The sequence below is a fragment of the Podarcis melisellensis genome (genome assembly GCF_964234715.1).
Source record: "Podarcis melisellensis genome assembly, chromosome: 2".
In the NCBI taxonomy this organism is placed as follows: Eukaryota; Metazoa; Chordata; class Lepidosauria; order Squamata; family Lacertidae; genus Podarcis; species Podarcis melisellensis.
The window spans coordinates 10377078-10396447 of NC_138529.1; the positions used below are offsets into that span (position 1 = coordinate 10377078).

General features: G+C 49.3%; 1 protein-coding gene and 1 long non-coding RNA gene across 3 annotated transcripts in view; one reads left to right on the forward strand and one right to left on the reverse strand.

The window, feature by feature from the left end:
* The window catches only part of LOC309363080, a 106005-nt gene that overhangs the window by 79825 nt on the left and 6810 nt on the right, over positions 1 to 19370 (reverse strand). The gene's annotated exons all lie outside the window — the stretch shown is intronic.
* Positions 5928 to 19370, forward strand: part of RARG (retinoic acid receptor gamma) — a 120260-nt gene continuing 106817 nt past the window's right edge. The window contains exon 1 of one of the 2 annotated variants that reach the window (XM_081898817.1): positions 5928 to 6243. The gene's annotated coding sequence lies outside the window, so the exon portion shown is untranslated. Of the gene's footprint in view, positions 6244 to 16101; positions 16223 to 19370 lie in introns of those variants that run through there. The other variant, XM_081898818.1, reaches the window with a different exon arrangement.

Here is a 19370-nt window from a genome sequence, read left to right on the forward strand (position 1 = left end):
GTGACCCAGAGCATTGCACAGAAGCACACCCAGTACAACCTGCTTGCAACAAGACATGTACCTGCAGTGGTTGTGCAAAGAGAGTAATGCTCTTGCAGACATAATCTAGCACAGATATATTAACACTAAGCAATTCACTGAACTGCAATGCATGGTATTCTGTGTGCCTGTACTGAAAAGGATCAAACACTTTCGCATTTGTCTCCCCTCACCCCACAAACAACCCCTTTGAAGACTTTTGTGTTGAACCTGCCTTGCATACTTGCATTTCTGCTTGCGTGGAGATGTTATGCTAGTACACTTCAGGCTGGCTTTAGAAGGCGAAAGGAATTGTGAGACATGGGGCTTCTCTACACGTTTTCCCTGCTTTTTCCAGGCATGGTCTGCTCTTTAAAGCTATGTGTCCAAGTACCCCCCCCCTTTTTTTTGCTCTGGCGTTTTCCCTATAAAACCCTGCTCTTTAAAGTTGAATCGGAGCAAATGGCAATCCACAGAAAACCCTTTTGCTCCATTTGAGCGCCAAAGAGCAGGTTTTCATGGGGAAAGCTCCGGGAGGGATGGGAATGCTTGGACGTGGAGCTTTAAAGTGCAGGCCTATGCCTGGAGTATGTGGAAGAAAGGTTTGTGTGGATAAGCCCACAGTCCGGCTCTTCTTCAACCCTTCACAGAGCTGGTGATAAGCAATCTGAGGCATAATGTAGCTCTTCTGGCAGCTATAGATGGTTGGGAGATGGCCCGATGGAAAGTTTGTGGGTTGAGAGGGAGTGTCTCCCACAGAAATGAGGAAACCAGGAAGCTCTCCCTGCAGTCCAGCCTCTAGGCTTGGGAAGGGACCTGAAGTTCTGTAACATCAGATTACTTGAGCATCCCACAGAGAGAAGACAAGCTCTGTTGCCTGCTCAAACTAGAGCATATTTTTGTTTTCACAGTAAATTGGCCTGAACTTCACGGTTCTGTCACGGCCTGGGACTGAAACATTTTATGTGCCTCTTATGGTCATGGTTTGGTCTCTTTAATCCTGCTGTGTCGGAGTCATATGGGGACAAAGAGGCAGGCAGGGTGGGCATGCTGGACTCCCACCTTGGAGACATTCAGCAGCAACCAGAACTTCTCCCTGCCTCCCTTTCTTCTTGGACTGTTTTTTTATCCACCATGACATTCCGGGGGCCATTTTGAGATTTGAGAAGTGGCCGGCAGGCACAGTACCAGAAGTTCTTCCCTCTGGGCTCCAGTTCACACGATCGGACTAACACAGAAAATGTGGTTTGAATGGGCCTACCACAGAGCCTAGGACTTGCCGATCAGAAGGTCGGCGGTTCGAATCCCCACAACGGGGTGAGCTCCCGTTGCTCAGTCCCTGCTCCTGCCAACCTAGCAGTTTGAAAGCACGTCAAAGTGCAAGTAGATAAATAGGTACCACTCCGGGAGGAAGGTAAATGGCGTTTCCGTGCGTTGCTCTGGTTCGCCAGAAGTGGCTTAGTCATGCTGGCCACCTCAGCCAGTAAAGCGAGATGAGTGCCGCAACCCCAGAGTCGGTCACGACTGGACCTAATGGTCAGGGGTCCCTTTACCTTTACATTGTGCTGAAGCATATGCTGAAGTACTTGTGGGATTGCTTCAGTGCGACAATCTGCCCAAACTTCTCCTTTTTGCAGAATGAGAGTAGCAGAAACCTAGCATGAGCAGGCTTGATAGGATGAAAGCCAGGAAGAATGTTATGGCCAGACTGGTAGCACAGCAACCAAGGCCAGCTGCTTTGCAAAGGGCCGGAGTCAGGCAGTCATTGAGAGCAACACAGAGATCAAAAAGGGGTGAACCAGTAGCCCAGCTAAGATCCAAGAGCTAGATTGGAATCTTTGGGAAGTAAACAGCGGAGAGCTTAGGAAATCGAACAGCAATGCGTAGAGAACAGACTGGTGACAGGAGAGTCTTCTTGTTGGAACAGGCACTCTCTCTAGCTGATAAGCGATTTGGGGGTGGGGGAGAGGCAACCAGTTCAGCCAGGATTGCTCAAGTCCATCGGATCAAGTGGGAGGCTGCCTCTGTTCTCACATCTAGCCATCAGCTGAAGGCAGCTGCGCCCTCTACTCTTCCCATGTCATGGGTGGGGAGCCTCAGACCCTCAGGGCCCAAACAGCTCCTTCTTTCTGGCCCTTCAGGAGTCTTTCCAGGCCACAGCACATTCCCTTCTGCACCCTCCTTGAGTGCCTTTGCCCAGGTGGAATTTGTCATTGAACTCTGGTGATGCCTTTTGCTTGCCTGTGTGCGAAGAAGAGAGAGAGAGACAGCAACATTTGTTGCTCCACCCACTTTTGCTTCTGGCTCCGCCCACCACAGGCATGTGCCCCTGGACAGTTGCCCAGAAGAGAATGTGGCCCTTGGGTTTAAATAGGTTCCACACCCCGGCCCTACATTGAACCTGGGGTTGAGCAACACTGAGTCTGAAAGTTCAAGTCCAGAACCCCCTGGACCCCAAGCTCACAGGGTTGTGGCTCGTGCTTTGTGTTTTGGGTAATATAGGGTAGAAACAATTGCAAAGTAATTTTAAAAAACGTTGTAAGTAAATAGCAGTGGCACACTTACTTTTCTTCGTCCAGGTTGATTTCTTAGGGTGTGTATGTATTGCCATTTACTCTGGCCCCATGGCTTTGAATCTGTGTACATTTGGTGTTACCCACAATGCAGAGCTATCCTGCTGTTTCTTGAGAAGTACTACTGTCAAACCAGCTTCCATTCGAGAGGGAAATTTCATCCACATTCCCATCACAGTTAAGCTGAGGTGTGCACATTCGAGACGGCCATTGCACATGCTTGGATGACAGCACATGCGCAGCTGACATCTTTGCAAATAGGAGTTTGGGGGAGGTTGCGGGGTGAGAACACCAGACATGTAAAGAACATTGGGTGAGGACATCCCTGTCCCCTTTTTGGTGTGCACAACAACTGGCAAATCTGACTTGAAAAACAGCGGGTGAGGCCAAAAGAGTCACCGGTGCTTATGAGCTGGAGAGAATATAGGGCACTACCCACCCCCCAACTGTAGTCTCTCATATCATATCCAGTCATGATTGGAGGCTGTGTTGTTCACAAAGAGAAGAGGCTTGCATGCTCCCTTGCCAAGACCAGTAGATGGCTACTTAAACCATGGGTAGGCAAACTAAGGCCCGGGGACCGGATCCAGCCCAATTGCCTTCTAAATCCAGCCCGCGGACAGTCTGGGAATCAGCGTGTTTTTACATGAGTAGAATGTGTCCTTTTATTTAAAATGCATCTCTGGGTTATTTGTGGGGCCTGCCTGGTGTTTTTACATGAGCAGAATGTGTGCTTTTGTTTAAAATGCATCTCTGGGTTATTTGTGGGGCCTGCCTGGTGTTTTTACATGAGCAGAATGTGTGCTTTTGTTTAAAATGCATCTCTGGGTTATTTGTGGGGCATAGGAATTCAGTCCGGCCTCCCACAAGGTCTGAGGGACAGTGGACCAGCCCCCTGCTGCAAAAGTTTGCTGACCCCTGACTTAAAATCTTTATCTATCATGGTCAGAATTTAGCATGTTTCTCCTGCCCCAAAAGTTGGTGCGAGTTTAGCACAGAGGCAAAGGTGGTGAGGAGCGGTGGCTTTGTGGCGTTGGTGATTCCTGGCAAATTGCACCGTGCAAGTGGTGGATGACATAAATAATAGCCATCCTGGCAAACATAATGTCGGGTTGCTTGGCCTTCAACTTGATGTACAGTTGATGTGGCACAGTAGTTTCCAAACTTTCTACCTTGAGGGAAGGGCTTGAACAGCTAGTAAAAGGATAGCTCAGTTGGCTAGAGCATGGTGCCGATAACACCAAGGTTGCAGGTTCGATCCCCATATGGAACAGCTGCATATTCCTGCATTGCAGGGGCACTAGATGGTCCTTAGGGTCTCTTCCAACTCTACGATTCCGTGATATCTATGGTCCCAAGTTCCCCGGTCTGGAATGTGGGAGAGCCCCGGCCGTTGAGCTAAATAGGATGGGAGCAGTGGCGTAGCGTGGGTTGTCAGCACCCGGGGCAAGGCAAGTAATTTGCGCCCCCTAACCCCTAACCTGCCACTGCTGCCATCTTCTTCTTGCTGCCCCCTGGTCTGGTGTGGTGCGGTTCTCTCCCGCGCTCAGCGCTGCGCTGGGCGGCCGCTGCACTGTCCCTCCCCCAGATAGTCCCTTGCTCTCTCTCCACACCACACGCCTGGCACCCACCCCCTCCACAGTGGGCGGTGACCCGGCGGCTCGGATCGGATTTGCACAGCCAGCACTGCAGTGAGAGAGAGTGAGTGAGCCAGGTAGGGGCAGAGAGCTGCGAGCGCTCCCCCCCAGATGTTGCGCCCGGTGCAGCCGGCCCCCCCTGCACCCCCCATGCTACACCACTGGCTGGGAGCCACAATCTGCAAGGCAGCTTCCTATATTCTAACCATTTCCACATTGGCTTGCAAACTAAGGAAGCCCTGAGAGGCTGCCAGGGATTGCAGAGTTTTCTGGGATACGTTCTACAGCACACACCCATTTCACCCAGGTCACCGACTAGACCTCTTCCGACTTGCTGGGAATCACAGGTGGGAAGAGTGTTTTTGAGCTCAGGTTCTTCCTGCAGGCTTTCCATGGACATCCAGATTGGTCACTGCCGGAGCAAGTTGCTTATGTTCTTATACTTTACCATCAACCCATGCAAAGTGACATTGCATCATAAAGCAGTCTTGCCGGGACAGACAGCACTGCTAGCTACAAGGACTCTGGGCACAGATCCATGTACATATACTAATTTATATGTATAGATGCCTCACCAGCACTATTGTGGGCCCAGCTTCCCTGTAAGCAAGTCTTTTTGAAAAGGGAGGGAAAGGGGCAGGAAAAATTGGACCTGGGCTGCTTACAAACAGCACATCTGAGTGAGATAGGGGGAATGAGAGAGTGAGAGAAGGTGATTCTCAACTCTTGGGAACCACAGTTTAAGGTGCTGGGAATCTTAGCTCTGTTGGGGATAAGATACAGTTCCCAGGCTTATTTGGGGTATGTGTGAAATGTGCTTTCAGTGTATGGTGTGTACACAGCCCTTGTGCAAAAGACCTGGGGCTCAGGTCCCCTGGACCACACTCAGACCCTTGACATTCCTCCATGGGTAAGCAACCTAAGGCCCGGGGGCTGGATGCGGCCCAATCGCCTTCTCAATCCTGCCCACAGACGGTCTGGGAATCAGCATGTTTTTACATGAGTAGAATGTGCCCTTTTATTTAACATGCACCTCTGGGTTATTTGTGGGGCCTGCCTGGTGTTTTTACATGAGTAGAATGTGTGCTTTTATTTAAAATGCACCTCTGGGTTATTTGTGGGGCATAGGAATTGGTTCACCCCCCCCCCAAATATAGTCTGGCCCCCCACAAGGTCTGAGGGACAGTGGACCGGCCCCCTGATGAAAACATTTGCTGACCCCTCTCAGTAGATGCGCATATAGGTTTGCAAGACAGACAGAGAGAGAAATCACTAGCAGGCAGCAAGCACTCGTTTCTGATTTTCTCAGAGAAACTTCTGCTAAACTTCAGAGGGACGTCATCTTTCCCTGCCACACAGTTTAAAAACTGCACCTGGTTCATGCCTTGGAGACTCTGAAATGGCCCCAAACTCTCTCCTAAACGCAGAGCACTAGTTTATGGTTGTGGCAGCAGAAGTGCTAATCCAGAGTTGGTGGACTGGTCTCTCCTTCCTGGTTTTTTTATATTAAAAAAAATCACAAGGAAAACAAGTGTGTTTGTCTGTCTGTCCCTCTGTAGGTGAGGTCCAGACTCAGGATGCATCCTTTCCTCCCTCTCTTGATGGAGGAAAGCGCTCCGCTCTGTGCCACCGACACAGTCCTGATGTCAAGTCCTTTTGACAAGCTGACAGACGCCTGGGCGCAGGGGGGAGCGGCAGCAGCAGCAGCGAGAGGAGGAGGAGAGAGAAAATATTTTCCGTGTCTTCGCCTGAAGTCATTCTGTGGTTTTTGAAAAAATGTGCTGTATATTTTCAGGGCTGTGTCACATGATCTGCTGGGGTTATGAATAGCCGAGTATAATGATTTCTTAGTGAACGTTAAAAAAAAAAAGAAGAGAGAGAGAGAGAGAGAGTGATTCTCAGCGAGAGGGAGGCTCACACTCGCTCAGGAACAGCAGGGAGAGAGAGACGGGACGTGGAAAGTTCCCCCGGCTCCAGGTGTTGTCTCTGCGTGTCGAGCCCACTCAGACGACCAGGTGAGTGGGCAGCACGCGGGGCCTGGACAGAAGGCGTGAGAGGTCAGATGGCGAGTTCTGCATCTGGATTTACTTTCCTCGCCACTGCGCCGGCTTTTTTGTGGCGCGCGGGGGGGGGGGCAGTGGGGTTTTCGACACGTATCTGCTGACTTTTCCTTTTTGACTTCCCGAGGCCTTGAAGTCTGCTGTTTGAAACGAACTTTTCGCGTGGCGCTGCGGGTGGGGGGATCGGGCTGTTGGAGCGCGCGCACGTGTGTATGGAGGGAGGGAGAGGAGAGCGGGTGTCTCTTGAGCCGACAGACCTTGGCGACTGCTCGGCGGCCCCACGTGCGAGGCGAGCGGCTGCCGAGCGCCCGAATGGAGTGGAGTGTGGCATTGGGGCCGGTGCACGTGTGAGCGGGGCGGAGTGCGTGCAAGGGCATCTCTGCGCGCGTGAGCCGGCTCCACTTGGTGGCCTTCAGTGGTCGCTCTCCTGTGATCCCGCTTAGGGCTTCGAGGGCTGTCTTCTCCCGGGGTGTTGTGCTCCTGACCTCTGATCGTGAGAAGGCGCCCTCAGCCACGGACACGGCTGTGTCAAGAGGGCGCAGGGTGGGCAAACCCCGGGCTGGGTTTTTGCGCGCGCCGACGGAGAGGCGCCGTTGCTCTTTTGAACCTGCCTCCTTCCTGCTCCCCTGCTCCTTGAGCATCTCTGCTGCTGCTCGAACCCGCGTCGTCTGAACCTGGCCGGCATATGGCGCAGGGGGGCAGGCGGAAGCGGGGGGGGGGGCGCCGAGCCGCCTTGCCTTCGGCTGCCCACGGCGCTCCTGAGGGAGAGCTGCTTCAATCCCAGCAAGGAGGGCATGAGGTTCTTCTGAGGGAAGAAGGTTCCATCTCTGTTTTGGCGGGGAAAGCCGGGCAGTGGGTGGAGCGGAAGGGCGATGGGTCTCCAGACGTCTGAGCCATCAGAGGAAGACGGGGCTGATCGAAGGCTGCCTTCTGGAGACTCCTTGTGAAGTTCCGGGGTGCTTTGGATAATACCCCCCCAAAAAATAATAGCCACATGACTTACCAGTGCTCAGTTCTGTGTTGGGTGTGTGGCCTTCCCAGGTAAGCAATGCCGCCATCTTGGCACCCATTGCCATTCAATTAATTCATTAATTAACTATTGCGGGGGGGGGAGGGGAGATGGTTCAGATCCCACCATAGCTGTCAACTTTCAGATTTGGAAATAAGGGATCAGCAGCCTCACCTGTCCTGGGGACAGTCTACGGGATATCTAACAATCCAGGATAGCAGCGGGAAGCAGCTGGAAACTACGCTGGAATAAGGGAATTTCCTGCAAAAAAAGGGGAGGTTGACAGCTATGGATCCCACAGTTGTTCCTTGACCGATTCCTGGTTTATGCCAGGAACAGAGCAAGGAAGCCTTCTTTCGACATCCATAAATCCACCCTGTAGCTGCCATATCACAAAACGTCCTGTCCATTCATTTCCTTTTTGATTCCCAAATTTTCCTCCCATACAGAGACCTCTGTTGAAATCCACACATCCATCCATATGTAGCTGTTGCCCTAAACCACAGTCTCTCCCTCACTTTTGTTCTGTGTACAACAACTTGTTGTGTGTTCAAAGAGCCACCTCGTGTTGCCTGTTGGCTTGGGCTGGACTGGCGATAGCCATGACTAACATGTCTCTGTCCCTGTTCTTGGTCTATTGAGCAGGCAAGGACTCTTGTTACCTTGGTGAGCTTCTCTAGGCGCCAGCATAGCAATGGAGCTCATTCTAAGGCCCAGATGTGTGACCCTCAGTCAAGTACATGGTGACCTTATAGGATTCCAAAAATAGGCGTCAGGTTATCTGTATGTTACCCCACACAGACCTTGAAATCTCTCCCACTCTCTCTCTCTTGGGCTGTTCTTGTAGATTTACATATTAACTTATGTATGTGAAGCTTTTAGTGGAAAAATGGAACCCAGGTACAGTTTGGCTCTTTTAAGTGAGCACCCCCTAAAGGAAAATTTGGGGATTGCTCCATTCAATTCCCATTGTATCTCTCCTCTTCTTCTTCCCAAGCTTGCAATGCACCTGGGCATCTTCTGCTGATTGTGGCAGGGTGGGACTATTCTCCCTGCTGTAAACATGGAGGAGGAAAGGCTGGCAGGTGTGCAGCTAAATTGACGTATTGTTCAAGGAGAGCAAGGTCTAGATTCTCCAGGTTGTGCAGATGGAAATACTGTATGGAAAGGAAAACTGATTCCCCTTCCCATCAGGTGTCTCCTTGGTCATAAAATGAGACTACCGTCTCCCTACTTATTAGCTTGGGCAAAAATGGGCAAGAATTCACCTTGGACTGGAGATGGGCTAGTAGTGTCTTCCCGTCTCTAAGGAACTGGATTTGGGTTCACTTCCAAGACCCAGCAATGAGACATCTTAGCAATGATGGACTCTTCTTGAATCCCAACTGCGGTTGCTTTTGGTTCTGTGGAATGGAACACTTCCTTGACCTTAGTCATTAGCCAGAACATTTGTCCAAAAATAAACGGTTAAAGAGGTGCAATTAAATTCAGGTTTGTAAATAGCTTCTTGACTGGTTGCCTGTGGTGAGTAGCAAACTGTGTCTAGGCGATCCATGCAGGGAAGCATTACAAGGTGTTGGGTTTGTCTTGTCTTGTCTTGTTTGTGCTGTAAAGGACCCTCTGGCTGGGTGGGCTAGTAACTTCTGAGGACGTCATTTGCAAGGTTGATCTGACTGCAGATCTCGTTCTGTTCATGATGTGCCTATTACTCTGTGGCCTGCCATGGGAACAACTCACATAACAGAGCAATTTCTCCTACCTTTATGACATCACTTAGCTCAGGGCAGCATATTTGGTGCATTCCTGGCCATGTTATCCTCACAGCAGCCTAGATTAGGCTGAGGGATACTGAAGGTAGTCAGATGAGCTTCATGGCTGAGTGCATCTTGGAACCCAGGTTTTCTGTCTGAGTCTTTTGCCTAATCTGTCCCCTGTCTAGTCACTTCAGCTTGGCTGCAGGTGTGTCAGTACTGCTTTTCTTTTAAAGGGATTGATCACATGATGTGAAAACAGTGAGCAGGGGCTGCATATTGCCCCAACACACTTTTGTGTGGTTCTCATTAGAGTTTATTTTATTTAAAAGATGTTTCAAGTCCTCATGACCATGCTGATCTAATCTTCCCCCACTCCTGGCACTCCTTTCCCAAACCTTACTTCTTCCCGCCTCCCCCTGCTCTAGTTCTGTCCCTCTGATTCAGGGGTTTGCAACCTGTGGCCCTCCAACCCTAGCCACCACTGGTCACAATCACGGAGTATGAGAATTGTAGTTCAGCGACATGTGGAAGGCCACCAGGTTCCCCACCATTCTGCTAAGGGTTGATAGTTACCGTTTGCTTTCTTACGGTGGCTGTTGTTGTTGTTTTTTCCCAGTGTTCCAGGAGACTCCTTTCCCTTGTCATCTGAATCATTTGCTGTGAGCAGAAGCTGCAATTTTGTTCAATCTGCTCTTAGGTGTCCAGAGTTTTAGTGTCAACTCTGAGTGAAGACAGTGTTCCTTCACTTTGTGTGTGTGTGTGTTCTGTGCAACATGCAGCAGGCTGCAGGCATGCTAAATAGTAGTAATCACTGTGGCAGTCGTAGTTGTAGAAATAAGTTACCAGAATTTATTGAGAATGTCTGATAAACAGCCAGAATTCAGTCCAGTAAAACTTATACAGAATGCAGAGGATTCTGGTAAATGTTGTAAGGCAAGGATGGCTAACCTTGCCAATAGTCGGGGTGGTGGGATTTAGACGTCCACCAATGTTCGATGAGCCACAGGTTCCTCATCTCTGTTCTAGAGAATTGGAATTGAGACACACTGCTGTGTCTTGAGCTGATGTGAGATGAGGCATGTTTTGGTCAACACATTGTGGCTGAAGACCATGTTTGAAAACATGTACTGGAGCAGGGCCGGGCAACCTGCAGCTCTCCAGATGTTGCAGGACTACAGCGCCCATCATCTCTGACCACTGGCCATGCTGGCTGGGGCTGATGGGAGTTGGAGGTTCTCCATTCCTGACCTAGAGTATGATCCCCGTTCATACAGGGCATCATTTGGGTCTCTTTTGCTTTGCTGTAGCCCCATATGAGCCCCAGAACACAGTTCTCCCCCTGCACATTCCAGGAGGAGATTGGTAATGGTGGGTGAGCTGCCATTCAAGGACCCTTGTGTGCCAACGCTGACCTTCTTCTTGAGAAACGTCTGGTGCACTTCCAAAGAACTGCGGGGTTTTCTGGAGCACGTTTTGAAATCAACTCCTCTTGAAATAAGTGTCTAACAGCTGTAGCTTTGTCATGTGAAAAAAAAATGAGATGATGAAAAGAATGCGGAATGGAAATAATGCTTCTTTAATTGTGACTCTTGGCTTGTAAAATCCTGATGAGGCCCCCTGCACTAATAAAGTGCCCATACCCTGGCCAGAGGGTTCGATAGCAGGCGGTAACGAGCCTTTCTTACCAGGGTGTGAACTCCCCTCCTTGGAAGTGTCTGTGAGCAGCAGGACTTCTTTTCTTTCTCCACGGGTCAGCAGAACGCTGGCTAAGGATTGCGTTTCCAGAGGCTAGGTAAGGAATCGGGGATTTCTGGATTTTGTCCAGCCTCCTGCCTCCCCATGTGAGTCATATGGGCCTCTTGTTTCTGCACTTGCCCTATGGGGATAGCACTGACCTACTTCGCAAAAGTGGGTGTGATGCTTTGTCTTGGAGGTACAGTGGTACCTCGGGTTACATACGCTTCAGGTTACAGACTCCGCTAACCCAGAAATACTATCTTGGGTTAAGAACTTTGCTTCAGGATGAGAACAGAAATTGCGCTCCGGCGGTGCGGCAGCAGCAGACCCCATTAGCTAAAGTGGTGCTTCAGGTTAAGAACAGTTTCAGGTTAAGAACAGACCTCCAGAACGAATTAAGTTCTTAACCTGAGGTACCACTGTATGTTGAGATGTCTCTATTAAAGACTATATAGAAGAGTAGCCATGGGGTGGCTACAAGCTGGAGACTGCCTGCACACCATACATTTCGAAGTACACGGTGTCCCCCCCCCAAAGAATCCTGGGAACTCTAGTTTGTAAAGGGTGTTAGGAACTGTGAGTGGTAAACTGCAGCTCCCATGATGATGTGTGTTGGGGGTGTTGCTTTAAATTGACTGTAAGTGTTCGTAGACCCAGGCTATGGCAAATCATGGCTCTCATGGAAAATAAATACCTTCTTCCAAAGGCTCATCACTTTTTTAAAAAAAATCTTACTGGGTACTATCACACTAAAGGGACGCGGGTGGCGCTGTGGGTTAAACCACAGAGCCAAGACTTGCCAATCAGAAGGTCGGCGGTTCGAATCCTTGCGAAGGGGTGAGCTCCTGTTGCTCGGTCCATGCTCCTGCCAACCTATCAGTTCGAAAACACGTCAAAGTGCAAGTAGATAAATAGGTACCGCTCCAGCGGGAAGGTAAACGGTGTTTCCGTGTGCTGCTCTGGTTCGCCAGAAGCGGCTTAGTCATGCTGGCCACATGACCCAGAAGCTGTATGCCAGCTCCCTCGGCCAATAAAGTGAGATGAGTGCCGCAACCCCAGAGTCGGTCATGACTGGACGTAATGATCAGGGGTCCCTTTACCTTTACCATCACACTAGCATTGTGTGTATGCAGTGTGTCAAAAAGCTTGCTGTGTTTGCAAAGAATTGGACATTCCATGGAATACAGATATAGATACTAGCTTTGATTCAGAAAGAAAGATTTATATACCATTTGATTGTAATAAAAAGCCTTGAAGTGATATCTATATACACACAAATTTCTAGCCTTTGAGATTATAGAGAGTGGAAATGTGTGAGCATCATCCAAGGAAGGTGGAAACTAGAGGAGCGATGGTGGTCCAAAAGTAGGGCATTGTTTCTCCCTACAGTCCTCTCCCTCCCATACTTTACTGCTCCCTCTCCTGGGCTTCTATTTGGACTCCATGCAAAGTAAGCAATGCATGCAGATGTACTTAATTTGAATAATTCTGCTTGCTGAATTCGGGTTTCCTTAGCTCAGGCTTCTCTGCCTATCCCTGTCCATTCCCTGGCCCCCTTTCCCTTGCTGTTCTTTTGGCTTTAAAAATATATCTTAACAGCTTCTCATGCTGGCCCGAAAGGGGAGGAAAACAGCTAGTTTAAAAAAAAGGTTGCTGGCCAAAATAAGGTTGATTGAGATCTTCCCTTCCCAAGGTGCTGAATGGGGTAGCAAGCAGAATCTGTTTTCTTTTCATAGCAGCATTCTAAGGGTGTTCACACCTTGGCTAGAGACTAATTAGGAAAGGCTTAAGGACTCCCACTGGTGTGAGGCTGGTTTGAGAAACAACACACCAAACACTAGTATCCTATAACACAGTACAGGACACGCATGTATTTTGGATAATGCTGTGTGAATTCAGATTAAAAACTCAGCACTGGGAATGCAGTTAAGTGCCCAGCAAACAGGAGTGTGGACACAAGCTAACTTCAGGTTCCCTCTTTTTTCAGTAGAGGTGGCACATTAGAAGGATGAGTCAGGATATTTGGTCTGGTCTCTTAGGTCCCCTTGCTCATAGATAGTGTGACACCTGTTGGTGTGCATGTGCCCACAGGGACCTTCCCTATCACCCATAATAGGGTCTGGTTGCCCCTTGCTGAAATTAGGCTTGAAAGAGACCTTCCACTGGCTTCAAGAGGAGGGTGGAAGGAAGGTTATCTCTTGCCTTCTGACTTGCGCTCCCCATAAAGATCAAAACCCTCCCGCCAATAACTTGAGAAAAAGTAAAAAAAAAAACCCCTTTTCCAAGCCTAATTCCTGGTGGATGGGAGAGCATGTGTATCGTTGCTGCATGGTGCCCTCCACAGTTTCCCCTATCTGCAAATGAGTTGGCACGCCCTGCCCCACTGATTGAGAAGTTGTATTAGAAAGATGTCACCTTTTTAGTGTTGGGGAGCCTGAAAGCAGTGAGATTCATGTGGATCTTCCCAGAAGCATGATTTGCTTCCTAGAAAACAATGCAGCGAAGTGGTTTTTGTAGTTCCACCCCGCCCTTTTTATGAACAAAAGCAGGGGCAGGTGGTGTCAGTAGGAAACAGGGGAGAATATCATTGTCCTGGCACAAACGATTCACCATCCCTCTGTTGCTTCATAAATCTATTGTCTCTCTTGCACCATTGACAAAGGAACCGAGGACTAATGGAAGAAGCAGGAGTGTGCTGTCCAAAGGATTAACATGTTCTTGCTATGCTCCTCAAGGCTGTGGTGGGTTTGAGTTGACCACTAAGTGATATACTCAGTGTCTGCCTGCTTAGGTTTGAGTAATGGAAATACCTGCCTTGCTAGGTTGGGATATAATCCTGAGATATGGAACCTGCTACCATATCCAACTTGTGTTAGGGCATAGCAGAAGTTAGACCCTAGAGACGCCCTGCTGAATGTTGAGAATAGTTCTGGTAAGCAAAGAAGTTATTAAATGGTGTGTTATACTACCCACAGTCCTTATCCCAGGGGTCATTATTAAATCTGATCCACACCAACAATGTCTAGTCTTAACCTTGAAGGACAACTAGGCTGTGAGCTCATGAGCTGCAGGTCAGAAACAGAGAGAAAGGAAATGTTGGCTCAACCCTTGAACACCCATCTGAAAAGATAAAAAAAAACCCATGTGGACAATGGACTTTGGAAAATAAAGTTGTGCTCATGTCCATAGCGCTGGAGTTCCCTGTTGTTTGCATGCATGTGTGTATGTAGCATTCATCTGCTGCAGCCCTAGGCTTAGGAAGCTGGAAGGGCACAGCTACCATGCACAGACACAGTACAGCCCCTGTGTACATGAATCGTTTTGGCGGGCTGTGGGGAGAAATGGCCATAGTTTGTGTGGTACAGCCAAGGACATACTTCGGGTCGGTGGTGGGCAACGGCTTGGTGCAGAGAGAGGAAAAACTCTGTCATGTGGTATGTTGCAAGTTTGGACAAGCTGCAGATACTTGGCTACTTTGTCAAGGGAAGGGTGGGATATATAAAATATATAAAAGGATGTCACATAGAGGAGGGAGAAGGGTTGTTTTCTGCTGCTCCAGAGAAGCGGACACGGAGCAATGGATCCAAACTACAAGAAAGAAGATTCCACCTAAACATTAGGAAGAACTTCCTGACAGTAAGAGCTGTTCGACAGTGGAATTTGCTGCCAAGGTGTGTGGTGGAGACTCCTTCTTTGGAGGTCTTTAAGCAGAGGCTTGACAACCATATGTCAGGAGTGCTCTGATGGTGTTTCCTGCTTGGCAGGGGGTTGGACTCGATGGCCCTTGTAGTCTCTTCCAACTCTATGATTCTATGATTCTATGGGATAAATGGAAAGCTCGAAAGCAAAACAGGAGGCATGAGATCCAACATTTGTCAGGGAAGCGGACAGAGAAACAGAGCAGTTTTTCATCTCGGATTTAGGACCATAATACAGGCAGTTCTTTCTTTTTCAGTGAATGAGCTGACATTTTCTGTGTGTTTCATGAATGGGTCAAGCTTCTGTAAAGCAGTGAGACACACAGCGCACCTTGAAAAATATCCGAAGAGTGAACTGGTGCTCCTAGCTAGCTGCATCCACCTGGGACATGTGTCTTGTGGACAACTCAGCATATACAAATCTACCAGATGAAAAATCAAGTTGCGTTGCTTGTTGCGGGAACCTAATGTTCCTAAAAGTGCTTCCAGGTGCAGGAGTGTGCGAGGTGTTGTCAGGTATGCTGAATCTGCACAGCTGATATCCTCAAGGAGCAGAGGGGTCTGTGCTGACACCTAATCTGAATACGGCTAATCCAAACAGACTAGGAAGATCAGCACAGGTGGCACAGTTCAAATAGGTGACTGTAGCATTAAACCCCTGTATTAAAAGGTATCTCTTCCTAGAGAGAGCGCTGCCTTTTTTTACATAGCCTAAGGGCATTTCCACATGGGACTTGAGTATATTTATTGGATCACAAGCTACAGCTTGTGTTGATAGGATGAATTAAGGGCTGCGCAGTCCACGTGGGGGACAGAGAAATGGGGATGCAACCCCTTTCTTTTTCCTGATACCATGTTCCATTATTGTAGTTTAAAGCATGAAAAATTCTGAGGTGGGGAAATTTTTCATTCTAGGTCAGGCATAGGCAAACTCAGCCCTCCAGATATTTTTGGGACTACAACTCCCATCATCCCTGGCCACTGTTCCTGTTAGCTAGGGATGATGGGAGTTGTAGTTCCAAAACATCTGGAGGGCCGAGTTTGCCTATGCCTGTTCTAGGTGCACCCCGAAGCATCAAAACAATCAGTGCTCTGAATCCTAACTTCTGCAGGTCATCCTTTTGGCTGTGTCAGTCCATTATTATCATCATAGGTTCCTGTTCTGCTGCCAGGTGCCTGCAGGGATGTTGTCCTAAGGAACTTGCAGACTACGTAGCCAAGAAGACCAGAAAAAGAAGCGGGGGGGGGGGGGAGCCAGATCTCAATTGGCAGAAACCAACTTCTGATTTTGGGTTATATTTCTCTCCAGAGCTGAACCTTGAAAGTGGAATGGTTCTCCAAGTTTGAAACAGCAGCTGGCTGCACGCAGTGTTGATATGATGTTACCAAAAACCCTTGGAGCAGCTTTGCACTGAAAAAAAGAAATCTTTTTAAAATGTCATTGTGGGGAGAGAAGTTTGAACAGAAATATATGAATCTTCATGCAACACTTTAAAAATAAATAAACAGTGTGCTTGAAGGATGGGTGGAGGGGAAAGATGACTGGCTGAGCCGGCATTCAGTTTTCTGAATAGCACGTTAGTCATTTTGGTTACAAAGCCAATGAGGAAGGTGGCTTCACTCTGCACCTGAGCACTGTGTTGTGAGTTATATACGGTACATATGTGTTATATCTGTCTTCATCCTCCCTGCGCTGGCTTTTTGTTGTTGCCGTCCCGCCTGAGTTACTTCTGCCGGTAAGTCTGTGCTAGCAGTGATCTGTGCTGGGATCACTGCAGTTGCTGTTGGGCCTGTGGATATCTGGCATGGCAGGGATCGGGGTCTGTGCTACAAGTTTAGACAGCTTTGAAAGTGATGCAATCGTCATAGTCTGGCCCCAAAGAATTGCGGTTAGTGTCATTGTGTGAGGGTGCTAAGAAGTCTTTGCTTGAGATTCCTAGCGCTTTCTGCAAGAACTGCCGCTGTCGAGTTTCCTCGGCTGGGAGGCAGATTGTTCAAACGGGGATGGAAGTGGTTTAAAGCTATTATGCAGACACACCTCCAAAGCATCACGATCTCTGGTAGAAGCTGTTCTTTGAAAGAGTATGATTTCAGACAGTTCTGCCGGTTCCTGTGTAAGGGAGTTTCTTCATGTGCACCCAATGGCGGTCAAGAGACATGGTTGCGGAGACAGTTCTTCACAGGCTTCACCACCAGGGCTGATGATAAGATGGCTGTAGCAGTTGCCCCGGTTTATGTTGTTTGTGCCTTGGTAGTGATGTATGGAAGTGAGAGCTGAATCATAAAGAAGGTTGATCGCCGAAGAATTGATGCTTTTGAATTATGGTGCTGGAGGAGACTCTTGAGAGTCCCATGGACTGCAAGAAGATCAAACCTGTCCATTCTGAAAGAAATCAGCCCTGAGTGCTCACTGGAAGGACAGATCCTGAAGCTGAGGCTCCAATGCTTTGGCCACGTCATGGGAAGAGAAGACTCCCTGGAAAAGACCCTGATGTTGGGAAAGATGGAGGGCACAAGGAGAAGGGGATGACAAAGGACAAGATGGTTGGACAGTGTTCTTGAAGCTACCAGCGTGAGTTTGACCAAACTGCGGGAGGCAGTGGAAGACAGGAGTGCCTGGCGTGCTCTGGTCCATGGGGTCACGAAGAGTCGGACACGACTAAACGACTAATCAAGAACAACAACATTGCTACCACCTCTGGTTATTGAAACACTCCCGCTCTACTGCTTGGTTGCATGAACTGAGCACCACAGTGTTATAGCCGAGGGCGGGGGCGCAGAACAGTCATGTACTGTACATGAGGAAACCAAATATTGTGCCAAAGTGAGAGAGTGCACAGAGTTTGAGAAGTTAGCTGTTGCCCTGAGATATGTACATATGTGTGTATTTGTGAGAGAGGGCTGTGTGTGTGTGTGTGGGAGAGAGAGAGAGAGGATGTGCCCTGATTTGTACCCCTGGCAAGCTCGCAGCATGTCTCAGTCTCCCCACCGCCACCTAAATAAAGCGGTTGGGTTCTTTCCCTCCTCCATGTAGGCGATGGTTGTTCTAGAATCCAGCTGCGGCCCCACCTCTCTCCCCCTTGCGGCCCACACCCTCGCACAGTCTTGCCTGGTTTCCCACGCCAACTCTCACTCTTCTCTCCTTGGTGTCCTGGCCCTGACTCACCTCTCCACAACACCCCCAGGGCCCATAAGCACAACACCTCTTGACAGGACGATGTGAATGCTGCATTGTCAGTCTGTCCTAAAAGCAGTGGGGTGGGGTGTGTGTGTGTGTGTGTGTGTGTGTGCCTGTTGGATTGGGTGTGGGCTTTGACATTTCTGGTTCGAATCCAGCCAAACAGGAGGTGGCGGTGGCAGGGAGTTTTGTGTGTTGGGTGGTTCCAAGGACGTGTGAGAGAGGGAGAGACAGGGGAGTTCCAAGATGGAGGGACTTCGAAAGTGGGCTGGCCAGCGCGGAGTCCCCTCTGCCAGGATAACATTTCAGGGAAGTGAGGGCAGGAGGCCGGCGGATGCAACCAAGCCCTCTGAAGCGGTGCCATGCAAATCCTGACTTGGGGAATAATCAGCAAAACAGCCTCACCTCCCTTCAAGGCGTCGGGCACCACCCTCCTGGCTGCCGAAGCCACCGGACTGGCACCTCCTGTTTCCGTGCCTGCTCTTGGACACACGCCTGAGGGAGGAGGAACGGCACTCACCCACCCATACCAGGTGAGCCAGTTTGTATCCCTGCTGGCCCTACCCGCCCTGTGAAATCCCTTATTTGACCCCAGCGCAGGGATGGAGCTTGCCACACCTGCGCACACCACAGCGTTCTGGGCTCGCGCCTGGTGTGAAAGAGGAGCTGGTGTGGAAGCACAATCTGAACTTCTGTCTTTCCAGTGACTTAAGCGCTTCAGGTTAAGAACTTTGCTTCAGGATGAGAACAGAAATCAGGCTCTGGCGGGGCGGCGGCAGCAGGAGATCCCATTAGCTAAAGTGGTCATCAGGTTAAGAACAGTTTCAGGTTAAGAACGGACCTCCAGAATGAATTAAGTTCTTAACCCGAGGTACCAGACCTCCAGAACAAATTAAGTACTTAACCCGAGGTACCACTGTGTGTGTGTGTGTGTGTGTGTATTTTCTCCCAACAAGCGCTTGGTGTATCCAATCCTTATACAGAGGTACCTCGGATTAAGTATTTAATTCGTTCCGGAGGTCCGTTCTTAACCCGAAACTGTTCTTAACCTGAAGCACCACTTTAGCTAATGGGGCCTCCCGCTGCCGCCACGCTGCCAGAGCACGATTTTTGTTCTCATCCTGAAGCAAAGTTCTTAACCCGAGGTACTATTTCTGGGTTAGTGGAGTCTGTAACCTGAAGCGTATGTAACCTGAGGTACCACTGTACGGCTAAAGGGTGACCTTCCCCAGTGCCATTCGCCATGATGTGGTTCCAGTTTGTAGGTGGGGAGTCCTTGCAGAAGGGCTTTCCTTTTCACCCAAGTATCCACATGGTATAAAACAGGGATAGGCAACCTAAGGCCCATGGGTGCGGCCCAATCGCCTTCTCAATTCTGCCTGCGGATGGTCCAGGAATCAGCATGTTTTTACACGAGTAGAATGTGTCTTTTTATTTAAAATGCATCTCTGGGTTATTTGTAGGGCCTGCCTGGTGTTTTTACATGAGTAGAATGTGTGCTTTTATTTAAAATGCATCTCTGGGTTATTTGTGGGGCATAGGAATTCGTTCATTCCCCCCCCCCCAAAAAAAAATATATAGTCCGGCCCACCACATGGTCTGAGGGACAGTGGATCAGCCCACAGCTCAAAAAGGTTGCTGACCCCTGGTATAAGATCACATGGACATGAAATAAGTGAGGACTCCAAGGAACGAAGCCCACAGGG